The sequence below is a fragment of the Caretta caretta genome, chromosome 2, assembly GCF_965140235.1.
Source record: "Caretta caretta isolate rCarCar2 chromosome 2, rCarCar1.hap1, whole genome shotgun sequence".
NCBI classification, from domain to species: domain Eukaryota; kingdom Metazoa; phylum Chordata; order Testudines; family Cheloniidae; genus Caretta; species Caretta caretta.
In genome coordinates this window covers 71,548,375-71,560,787 of record NC_134207.1, presented here as the reverse complement: position 1 = coordinate 71,560,787, position 12,413 = coordinate 71,548,375, and the positions used below count along the sequence as shown (strand labels likewise).

General features: G+C 37.5%; 1 protein-coding gene across 6 annotated transcripts in view; it reads right to left on the bottom strand.

Annotated features, from left to right (window-relative positions):
• Window positions 1–12,413, bottom strand: part of ST18 (ST18 C2H2C-type zinc finger transcription factor) — a 208,365-nt gene that overhangs the window by 110,070 nt on the left and 85,882 nt on the right. The window contains exon 1 of one of the 6 annotated variants that reach the window (XM_048840647.2): window positions 10,041–10,144. The exons of the other annotated variants lie outside the window; for them this stretch is intronic. The gene's annotated coding sequence lies outside the window, so the exon portion shown is untranslated. Of the gene's footprint in view, window positions 1–10,040; window positions 10,145–12,413 lie in introns of those variants that run through there. 6 annotated transcript variants of the gene reach the window in all.

The following is a 12,413-nucleotide window of genomic DNA, read 5'->3' as shown; positions in this document are numbered from 1 at the left end:
TATTTGAAAATAGTTAGATATTAGTCTAACATACTCTGGGCACTACATGAAAGCAACTTGGCTGGTCATGCCAGGAGGAAGACAGGAGGCAATGGATGTGGGTTAATTAGGCTGCCACTTTATTCACCTGAAATATCTGGGAGGACCCGACAATAAATTGTCCAGTGCAGGTCATCATGCTTCCTTTAATCATTTCCACATAATCCCCCACCAGTTATCCTGCTGCATCCCCTCACAGGAGGTGAAAGAGGGCTGGAAAAGGAATGGGGGGATCAGCTCCCCACTGTTCCAAATATAGGAGCCCCCCTGGCACGCCTCCTCCCCTTCTTCAGTTCCCTTAAGGGATGCTTGCCTTCAAACCCTTTTCAAATTCATTTTATCTAATAACCATATCCCTTCCATACTGAAAACCTGCACTGGACGTTGGCTATAAGTTGTATGTACTAAGTTGTGACATTATAGCCTAAACCGCCTGCTCCACCCCACTGAGTCCCAAACCAGCTGCGGGGAAGGCAAAAATCCCCACCCTATCTCGGCTAATTTGGCAGTGATGGAAAAATTCCTTCCCACCACACAAAGGGGCAACTAGTATAATGCCCACCGTGGCTCATGAGGAAACCTGGTACTTTTGCAAATTTTGTGGGTGGGCGGGGGTGGGTGCTGCCTGCTCGATCCCATTATGAGAGGACTTTTACATGAATGTACAGAATATAAATATCCCCCACTCTTCTGGTCATCAAAGGAAGGGCAGTGACTCTCTCCTGACCAATCCTGATTGCTTCCTGCTCTTCTCTTCTTTTCTGCTTCAACTCTGTAAACTTTCCCTCTATCCCCTCTTCTACCTGTTATAGGGAGAAGGGCCTCTTAAAAGGGGTAAATACCCCTTTTCCTCTGGCAAGCCAGACAAGTTCTCACCACATAGATGCTGCTGTGAGCACATTTTCAATGGCAACCACTAAAAAGATAAATGAATGAAAGGTCTATTGTGAGGAAAGCGGTCATGAAACTTGTTGGTTTTGTCAAGAAACCACTATATTTTGCTCAGATTCACTTGTAACTCACTTGGATTTTTACGTTAACATTTATAATTTGAAAATGATTAGTGTTACTGCAGCATTACAGTATTATTCCCTATAATAAATAAATATAGGGAATATTTGTATTTATTATTAATTTATTATTAATTATTATTATTATTATTATATAAATAATTCCCGTAGTGTTGTAGATAAAAGCTAGTTACTTTTAAACATCATTTTAAAATAGTTGGGCATTAGTCTAACATACTTTGGGCACTATATAAAAAGCAACTTTTTAATGGCAACCACTGAAAGGATAAATGAGGGGAAAGTCTATTGTGAGGAAAGTGGTCATGAAACTTGCTGGTTTTGTCAGTAAACTAGTATATTTTGCTAAGATTCATTTGTAATTCACTTGGATTTTTACTTTTAAAGGAAAGAAGTGAATCTGTTGGTTTGTGTTCACTGAAATTGTACAACTCAATTTTGCACCCTTTTTTGTAACATGTTGGTCTTGATCTTAATCCTCAGACACATCCATGTGTTACAGGAGACACAGAACTCCTAGATGTTTCATAAAATACACTACTATCAAGTAAGTATATACATTGTAAGAAGAGGCATTGCAAAATGTTAGGGCTGGATTTACTAATGCAGTTGACCTCTGCTTAGAGTAAGAGTCAGGAAAGGGTAATGGGGTGTCAGGGGGCTGGTTATGGCTCCCTGATTCTTAGGGCCAATCTGGGCCAACCATGGACATGATGTGAGTTAGGGCAGGTGAACAGCTGCTCCAAGTTACATCAGTTGCACACAATCCCATAGGGACCATGTGGCAGCTGAGGGTCAGCGTGGGGTAGTGGAGCTGTGCTCCACTCTCCCACTTCTATTGGAGGGGTTCTCAGCTGGATTTTTACAGACAATCTCTTGTCCTTTTGCCTTGTCTGAGTGGTGCAAAGTGCCCAAGTCCTTTCTGAGAAACTGTCCCTATATCTTTAAATACAAATATTCACAAGAAAAATGAAATCATAAAATATTTTAACTATAAGAAATACACTATATAATCCTCAAGACATTAAACATTATATCAGGATAAATACACTCCAAGATTACAAATATATATTTTAAATTCATATAATATTCTCAGTTACTGAAGTCTTAGAGTGCAACATCATACATGACTTCTATAACGTCAGACACATAAAAAGAAAAAAAAAAACACCAAAGAAAATTGTATACCCGCCCCTCTCTCCAATCCACCCCACCTATCAGGTAAAAGCTTGAGAAAAGAGATTAAACTTGCACCATTCCCTGAAGTTCCATAACTTGAGGCTTTCAGACCAAAGGGAGAAATGAATTCCAGATCTGAGGGTCCTTTCTTGAGAATGCCTGGCCCACTGATGTTAGATCTGGAGTCTATCAGTTTGAGCAACTGATAGACATGGTGGCTTTTTCTACCATGTATCAATATGAATCTGAAACAGTTAATCAGTTGGTAGTTTTTTTTATATTTTATTATCTAATTATAGGGCAAGGAACACCCTGGGGAAAAACTTCTCCACTCCAAACACAGAACAAAGGCTTAACCCCCATACACTCCAGAGGATACAATAAAGCTTAAGGGCAAAATTCTCCTCTCAGACACTTCCAGGAATACTCAGCTTTGGTATCCTGATCCCTATCCATATTGGTGAGAGATGTGCACATACCCAAGTTCAACAATACTATGTGTATGTGAAAGGAGACTTTTGACCCAAGTTTGTAATAGATCATCCATGCCACTCTTGCTCGCGTGAAATTGCAACAAGAAGTGAGAATCTGTAGGGACAGGAAATAAGGACAAATGTGATGTGTGTAGAATAGTTATGGGGGTTAAGGTCTTACTAGAGGTGGACTGCACAGGAGGCACCAATAGCTATATTAGTGGGTCAATAGTTTACAGTTTTTAGGATGTGGATTTTGAGCAGCATTTTAAAAATAGGGAAAGAAAATCAGTGAGGTAGGGAGATTATTCTTGAGAGCTAATGAAGCAGCAGCATAGACATCTCAGAGAAGAGAGGAGAGGGCGAATAAAACAGGCTAACTAGAAGAAGGAGTCACTGGTGTAAACAAAAAAGATGAGTTAGATGTGAGCGTTGCCGTGAAGAAGAGGTCCATGATTTAATACAAATGGGGACCCAGTAAAGGGCTCTTAACTTTCTATTTTAGAAAGGGTAGTACAAGATTAACTCAACAGAGCTGCCCAAGGAGAGAGAATACCCAAATGACAAAGCACCAGTACAACACAGTGTTTAAGATTAATCAGGGCAGATGTAAATTAATTTGCAAATATTCCATGAGATAGTAGATACTATGAACTATAATGCCCTATTTTTAAATCTTGTACTGGACAATATTTTAGAAAGGGAATAAGAGTTTTGCTTATGAGTGTAAGCTTTTTCATGTTAGCTCACTTCTGATGTATGAGAAGTACTTTATTAACCTGAATTACAGCAATTCTACCCTCATGGTTGGCTTGTTCAAGTTTAGATCCACTATTTGTGATGAGCTGAGTGTGTTGATTGTGTGATTATGGAGTGCTGTCTATTCAGGAACTCTGACAGAGCCAATGACAATCCTACTGTATTTTAAACATTTCTTGCCATCCTTACTAGCACTTTCTTTGTTCTCTTCAATGTGTTCTGGTTGATGCAAGGTTTCAGAAAATACAAAGAAAAAGTGAGTTCCCATAAAATGTTCTAGCATCCCAAAATGCCTATGTTGTGTACCACAGACATGCATTTGCTCAATAAAGTTTGGTAACTGTGTACACAAAGAAGCATTTCCACAATCAAATACACAATTTGTGTTTGCAGAAGTGGGGTTTTGCAGTCACACTCAAAGAACCCATCTTTTCAGTCTTATTCAATTAGTTGGTGGATCCACTCTTGTGAAATAAAGTCTTGATATTAAAATTCACCATATTCAAAGACAGCTTAAGTACGTATATGAACAGGGGGAAGGGAGACTTATTTCCTGAGTTTCAACAGATGTCATACTTAATTGGTTGTGAAATAAACCAGAGCTGCTCTCGGCCTGTTTCCCTCGTTTCAGCAGTGAAGACATTTTCAAACATGTGTATTTCCCTCCTGTTTGCCATAATGAGGGTGTAGGGTGAGATTCAAACCTCTAAAAGAAGTAAAGCAATATGCATGCTGTATGTAGGCCTTCAGATATACTAATTAATCAGAACGGAGGTTTGCATCCTTTGCTCCTGTGAGAAATATGGCAATGCAGCAATAAGCAAGACAGTGCAAGCGATGGACAATTTGCCTGGCTTAGACATCCAGGTTCCTGTAATAATAATGAACAGCCCCTTAGCCCTCCCATCTGCTCCAAGGTTTTCCAACCCTCCCCAATGCACCCATGCCTGTCAATGTGCTGTCTCATCTCGTCCATAACTTTGGTGCTGTCCTGCGACATTCTGGCAAAATCCAATCATTTCAGTATAATTACAGATCAAGTGTCTCCTAGACACTCCCTTTTCTCTTGTTGAGCTTTCCTGTTGGAAGGAGCCAGGGGGCATGACACCTACCAAGTAAGCCAAATGTCAAGCATGACCCAGGAGGGCTAAACATGCTGAACCACACATGTAAAAAAGAAAGCCATGCTCGTTACTGCCAAAATAAAAACAAGAGTTAACAACAGTGCCTGATCACTTGCCTAAGGGAAGCTAATAATAAATATAGGTATGTGTTTCAGAACGGCTGTGGTAAAGTGTCTTAGGCACCTGTTTTATCTATTAGTGCGTGCAGCCCTCAAAATTAAAATGTGCTTTTCATCTGTGTGGTGAAAGGCAAGTTTAATGCTAAATATGTAACAGAGGCTGCCCTGTGAAACACAAATATCATCAGGTTCCAAAAAAGTTCTCTACAAAACATTTTCAAACAAAAATTTAATGGGTTTTGTTTTAAAAAAAAATGAAGGCCAAGGTCAATCTGTTTAATTCACTTATGACAACCAAACTGAACAATATTTGTTCTTCTAGTTTAGACTTGGAACCCAGGTCCCAGCGGTGAGAGGACAGAGCTTTAATCCCTAGAAAAAATTCAAATTCCCAAAGTGCACGATGGAAGCCAATATAATCCCTCCTGAAGTCAGAAACAAAAAAAGAAAATACTTTCTTTACTATTAAAAACAGCAGCAACCTCCATGATCTCCATTCTTTAATTTTTTACAGGTCTGACTTTCGGCAGATGACCTCGCTTGTTTGTCCCTACATGTTTTCCAAAATATAAAAGTGAAATAGAGTCCCAAGGGCACTGTACTTGAAAGGTTATGAGAGTTAGAGAATTTTAACCATGCCTGCCAAATCAGCAGATGGCTTGTGATTATAATTATATGCATCAATAAAACGAATAATCTTTACAAAATTTGAATTTCTACTAAAGTAAGGGATTTAGTAAGCAGATGCAACAGAATGCATTTTCTTTAACCCTTTTTGTAGACATTGCTGCCTCTCACACAAATAATGGGGAGAGCCCTCCATAAAATAGCTTGACCCCACAGTTTAGTATTATGATTTTATTCCTTTTGACCAAGAATTGCTATTGTTCAGATGGATTCATGTGTTCAACTTCATTTTGTTCATGGCATGTTTGGCATTTATATATAGGATGATTCCCTCTTAGACCAGTATTTCAAAATGACACTTAGTACTGTAAAATTTTAGAGACACAATGAAAATGTTTTGTACTGAATTCATCCAATATGTTAGAAAAACAAAATACCCAAACCAGTAGTTCATATCGCTCAGATACCCCATTCAGTTTAGGATTTCATGGATCTCTATAGTTTGTGTTCTAATTTAGCCAGACTGATTAAGTTACACTGCTGGGAAGTATAATATTTTTTCCACACTATGGAAAAATTGTTAGCCCTTTTTTGTCATGTGAAGTTGTATGATGCATAATAGGGTAAGTTAAAATATATATCATAATCTCAGATTTCACTTTCCACAGTTATCTTGCAACTGATTTATGTAACAGGATCTGGAATATGTATGTAATATTGTGACAAAACAACAAAAATAGGAATTCAAACTTAAGCCTGAACTAATGGTAGAAAGTCAAATTACACTAGAATTAAAAACGAAGCCCAAAGAAGTGAGTTAAATTGATTATTTCTGGATTACATCATAAAACATACTATTTAAACACAACATTCTTGTTTACAAATGTCTTTCAACTTCTGACATAATAAAGGGAGAAAAGTTCACAAGGTTCTTAAGTGCAATTTTTTTCACCTGTGAGAGAAGAACAGTCTACATCAGGGGTATTCTAGTGTCATAAAATCACATAATGTATTTTGATTTAGATGTATGTATTTGAATATTTTAAATACAGATTTTTAACTGTCTAAATATATATTTTGAGAACATATGTTATTTTATTCAATACCATAGTGTATCTGATGCGGAGAGTCCAAAACAGTATTTTGACGCTTTTTAAAAAGTGGATTTTTGACTTGAGGGATGACAGAGCCATTACTCTGTATCATGTAAATCCTTCTTAGCATAAGGATTATTGACCTGATAGTCCATAACGGTGCCTTTGGAGCCATTCCCATTTTGTTGTGCCAATCCAGCTGCTGTACATGTGCCCTGAGGGGGGTCTATTTACCTTTTGATAGATGAGGGGTTTACATAGGTGACTCTTACTGTCACTAATGAAAGTCACCCGTGGAAACTCCTTGCAAATTAGGAAGAAAGTAGAACCTTAGTCCTTCACAATGTCCAACATTTTGAACAAGTTTTAAAAACTTGTTTTGTCCCGGTATAGGAGGACAAATAAGTGGCTCAAAATCAAAACTCCTTGGTGGAGGAGAATGCTTATGTAGGTCTATAAACTTCAAAAATTACCTAACAGATGTTCTCAAGATCTATTAAACAAATTAATGATGCCCTGATGCTCCAAACTCTTACACAAATGCTTAGTTTTATTCCAGTACGCAGCCCCATTGACTTCCAGGGGACCGCTTGCATGTGTAAAGTTAAGAATGCGCGTAAATGCTTGCAGGGAAAGGGCCTTCATAAGCAGTTACCCGCTTGAGAATTAGCAAGCCAAATTATGATCACAGAGCAAATTTTACAGAAAGACTATCAATCCATGTAATGTAAGAGGTTTGTCATTTAAAATGTTAGCAGAAAGTTAACTTTAGAAAGACATATACACTTTCATGAGCAAGAATGAGAGACTTATTAACAGAGCCATTGAGATCAAGTTTGCTTCAAAGATGATTTATTTAGGTGCTAACGAAAGTTAAGGGGGGGTGGGAACCTGCAACATTAAATAAACAGGATCTTTGGTCTGAAATGATTCAAGATTATTAAAATTCAACAGCACTGTCTGTGCCTATATAAAGTTTACAATAATCTACAACTAGACCCGCATGAACTATATGCACATGAAATGAGATTCTGATCTCAGTTACATAGGTATAAATCCAAAGTTAATCAGCTGAAGTTAATGCAGTTACTTCTGACTTACACCAGTGTAACCACAATCAGACTTTGGCCCAGAAACTCCAATCAGATCTTGGTCTGTTAGGACATAAAGTTTACTATGCATGTTATTTGATAAATTTTATGTCATGATACAGGTTGATGTGACGAATCTAAACCTGAGAGAAGATTCTCTATAACTGACCTTGGAGAGGCTCAGCTAATCAGGAAAATGAGGTGTTTTGGAATTTTTGGCTTCAAGAATTAAAGTCACAGAAAGACTTAAGTAAATATGTAAGGTCATACAGCATCTCAAATCTATACATAAAACTCCAAGTAATATAAATTGGAGTTGCACATGGGGATCTAGGACAGTGTATAGGCCAAAAACTTACAGTATCTTATTAGCATTTTAAAACTCTCATATATTATGTAAGAATATGGGGACCAGGTAGCCAAGTTTAACCAGTGTATAAGAAAAAACTTTTGCTCATCTACCACCCTAGATGTAGAAAAACACTTGAAAACTTAGGGGAAAAGAAATGGAACCATCAAAAGCTATTAAAACTTTAAAATGGTATAGCTTAGACTACCTGATTAATGTATTATTATCTTCATAGTAATACAGCTACACTGTATGCATTGCTCTTGTGAACTCACCAGGCCACACACTTGTATTTTGTAAGGATAATTTCCATAAAGGCCTGCTGAACTTGCTCAGAAATCTGTGGAGGCGACAGTACTGAATACCCTTTCCCCTTGTTGACACCGGTTTAAAAATAGCCTGATGATCGCATGACAGGGCGATGTTCTCTTTTAAAGCTGGTAATGCTGCACCTGAACTTGAAGAACTCAAACACCATCAGGCACAATGAGTTATACGCTTCATATCAGTTAGCACAGTTCAAAGTAGAACTGCATCAGAACCCTTTAGCTTACCAACTCTCTGCTGACATAACAATTACTAGCTAGCTAAACATTACAACATTTAGCTTAGAAAGCAAGCTTCTTGTCTGACTACTGCATTTTCCATGGTTTCTGGGATAACATATGGAACACGTGTTGCTGAGATACAAACACCTACTAGCATATGGTTTTAAAAAAATTAAACAGAATTATACTGACTTAAGCTTGTTCACACCCATCCTCATTCACTTCCCCAAATTTTCTACGTTGAAGATACAGAAAGATGTAAAAGCTAGATTTGGATAGTTGACATCAACTACAACTTAACATGCAATGATTCTTAACATACTATAAATATTGTATAATTGTATGTGATCTTTGTATATGAAGATTACATATATGTATAAATAGTAATGTCATATTTTGTCTTAGTTTATGTTATCGATGGTAATATTGCTGTTCTTCCAGAGAACAATGTCTCTGGGTAAGTGTTATGTCTTAGTGAGCTGTCTTTTGTGGAGTAGAAAGAGTTTTAACTAAATGAACAGATTACTCTGACATGTCTTTATAACATCCATTGACAACTGTTTCCCCAAATTTAGTAACTCTCAGAATTAAAAATAAAATCCACTGTCGCACTGGATGACTCCTAATTACATTATATTAACTGTTTGCAAAGGGAGAAATGTTAGTAAATGGCATTTTTCTACATATTTGAATATTTTAGAATAAAATGTTACTTAATTCACACAAGCATCTTGTAATAATATTAGGCTATCTTGACCTTATATATGCCCTGAGCATACAAAATCTAAAGTAGACAGAAAACATTTAACAATGCACACAAGATTTTATGGCAACTTCCTGTTGCCATTTTCCAGGAATATAAAGAGTCCTGGGCTATTAAGCCTAAACACTGATAGTGCAGATTTCATCATCAAGGGATATACATACTAGCAAATGTTATTATACAGGTTATCATCTAGATTTCTGCTGTATGTACCAACAAAATGAGTATTTAGCAACAGACCTTCAACTCTTTCTTTAATTTCATCTTAAGTAAAAAAACAAGTATGAGACAGCCAGCAGCATTTAAATTCTGAGGACTCTCTCTGAAAAAATAAAATATTTAACAGCTTTCTGCCAGTATACATGGTTCTAAATACTGTACCATTTATTGAGGACTGTAAATCTTTGGCCAGTAGGTTGGAATATGTATGCATTCATAGCTACACATTTCTATTACACAGATTTTTACAGAGAGGGAAAAAGAAAGTTCGTGCCTGTAAAGTTGATCAGATCTGAATGTACATTTGGGGTAGTGCTTATAGTGTGGCAGTTATGTTAAAGAATAACTTCTCCCATCACATCCTAACTCACAACATCAAGTTCACTGCACATTCTGTTCCACGTTACTTTTGGAATTCAAAAAACTTTTGTAAGATGACAAAGACAGAGAGAGAGAAACCATCACTGATTTCAGAGATATTTTTCTCCATTTCCTGAAGTGATACAAAAAGATAAAAAAAAAATCCCTTCACTGTGACCTACTTGTCTAGAAACGGACTTTCAACCCCATGGTTAGGCTAAGATTTGCTCTACTTTCTCCCTAGGGCATAATTGTCAGACTGACTTACCGTGTGCCTTTTAGCCTTTGTTCTGCCTCTCACGCTGACATCAGGGAAGCACTGATGTAGAATAAAGCAGGGGTGGGCTAGGTTAGTCCACTGTTTGTGTCGTTGTGTGGTGTGCAGGGACACTCTGTGATACTCTAGTGAGCTGCTAAGCTTTTTTTGTAGGCTTTGTGTCATTTACTTAACGACCAATCTCATTAGCTGCCAGGGTACAATGGGCTGATGCATTTTCTATGTACATACTCTGCACAGTGACCCTCAAGGTTGCCGAAGGTCTATTTAATCAGTCAAATGCTGAATATATTTGCAGTAAATCACTAAAAAAATAAATGGGACCACAGAGGTATCTCATGCAGGTTTACTATTTCCTGGGAGTTACTTGCAGGTAGAAAGTGGCAGCAGATTTAAGCAAAAGCAAGGGTAAAGAAAGGAAGGGGACACTCACTAAGGTTCGCACTGGTGACCTTTAATTTAGAAAACTTTGGGAGCACTGTGCTGCTGTCTATGCTTGTTAATTTCTCCAGGCAGTTCATGCTTCAGTGTAATCATGTTATCACAGTTAAAGCCCTCTAAATAACAGCAGCAGCCACGAAATATACATCCTTTGGGGGGGGGGTATTTATTTATTTATTGCAGGCAACCTCAGAGCTGGCATCCTTGCATGTCTGTCCTCTCTTCAGTTACAAGGTAAAAATCCTTTTAACTCCTATGAAAAATGAAATGCTGAAAAGCCCTATGAATGACGACAGCTGTCCATAAGTAACAGGGAGAGTTCTATTGTCCAACTTGTCCCTGGATAAAATGAATACTTTACAGCAGAGGCTGTTCAGCTTGGCTAAAGAGTATGGGGAGAAGGGGAGGAGGTCACTGGAGATTTTGCACACTAATTTAATCTGGGAAAAGGACAGGCACTGCATCTCACTTGAACAGACTGGCGGCAATCTGGGCTCCCACAGAACTATCTCCTTTTGCCTGTGCTCTATTTATTCCTTATCTCTGTTTACCAACCGCTAGGTCTCTTTCATTCACACCACGAGGCCGTTCTCCTACTATCAGTCAGCAGCTGACACTGTGGAAGAGCCTCAAAGGCACAAAAAAAAAGGGGGGGGGGGAATCAAAACTAAACCAAAGCTGTATAAACAATGCAACAGTAGAAGTAAATGCATAAATCCTAATTCTCACCCCAACCCACAGGGTGCGAACAGAACCTTTATAGTAAATCCAACAAACCCACCACAGTGAGCTATGGGCTACAGAGGAAATAGGAAAAGCCAAACATCATTCATGAAATCATCAATCCAAGGAAGCAGGCACTGGAATATATTTTAACTGGGTTTCACATGTAAAGTTTATCCCAGTTATGCATCAGGCAGCAAGTATTGAGGGGAACACTTACTGTGTGCCTGGTGAAAGGTGAGGAGGCACCTTGTCAAAGACCAGTTCTTATACATAAAAGAGTCTAAGAGTTTAGATAACTTTGCAATCCTATTTTAGATTTAAATTAGAAAAGATCAAGCTTGTTTACAAATTAATTGTGTCCTGGAGATTATAATGGTTCAGACTCTTTTATATCTAACATTTGGACTTAAATTTGAAAATATTATTTAAGCATTAATTTAATTCTGCCTTTTGGGCCCTGACTACTTCTCCTTCTTGGGCCACAGTCATTAAAAGAAAGGATTCTTCCCCCATCATTACTTCTGTTTAACTTTTAAATATTTATTGGGGAAAGATAGTGAGGGGGAAGGGAGAGAGAGGAAGGGAAACAAAGACCAAGGTTTTAACTGAAAAAGAGGAGAAGGGGGAAAAATGTTCTCTTGTGCTTGCTTTGGGGTGACTTCTGATCTCTGAATTTTGATGCTGTTTATCTAATGATAACACCGAATAATAAAGATAACTTTATTTGTATTATTAAGCAAATGCATTCCCACTAGGAGAGGAGTTACAAGTAAACATAAAACATAGTGGTATTTTTTCATTGAATCATTCCAGGCTCTTAAACCTATTTTAAACCTACTTTATCTCTGAAACCATAGAATGCTTTACTGAGAAAGAGAACTATGTTTTAATTACTATACTGGAGTTTTTAATATAAATATTGTTTCATAGAATAAAACCAGCATATTGTCAACTGCATGGTCAAGATCATTACAAAAACAGTGTAGAAAATATTGCTCATTATCAAAAGATGATCAACTGAACCAAATTTCAGTTTTGATTTCCACCTATGAGCATTATGAGCAATGAAGTCTTTACTACTTGGATCCTTTTTTCCAAATGAATTAATGAATTAAATTTATCCTTTCACCAGCTGCTAGGCAGCAGATGGAACCATTTCTGAAGCCTTGTTGAATTCAATCCATAAAACTCATTTCC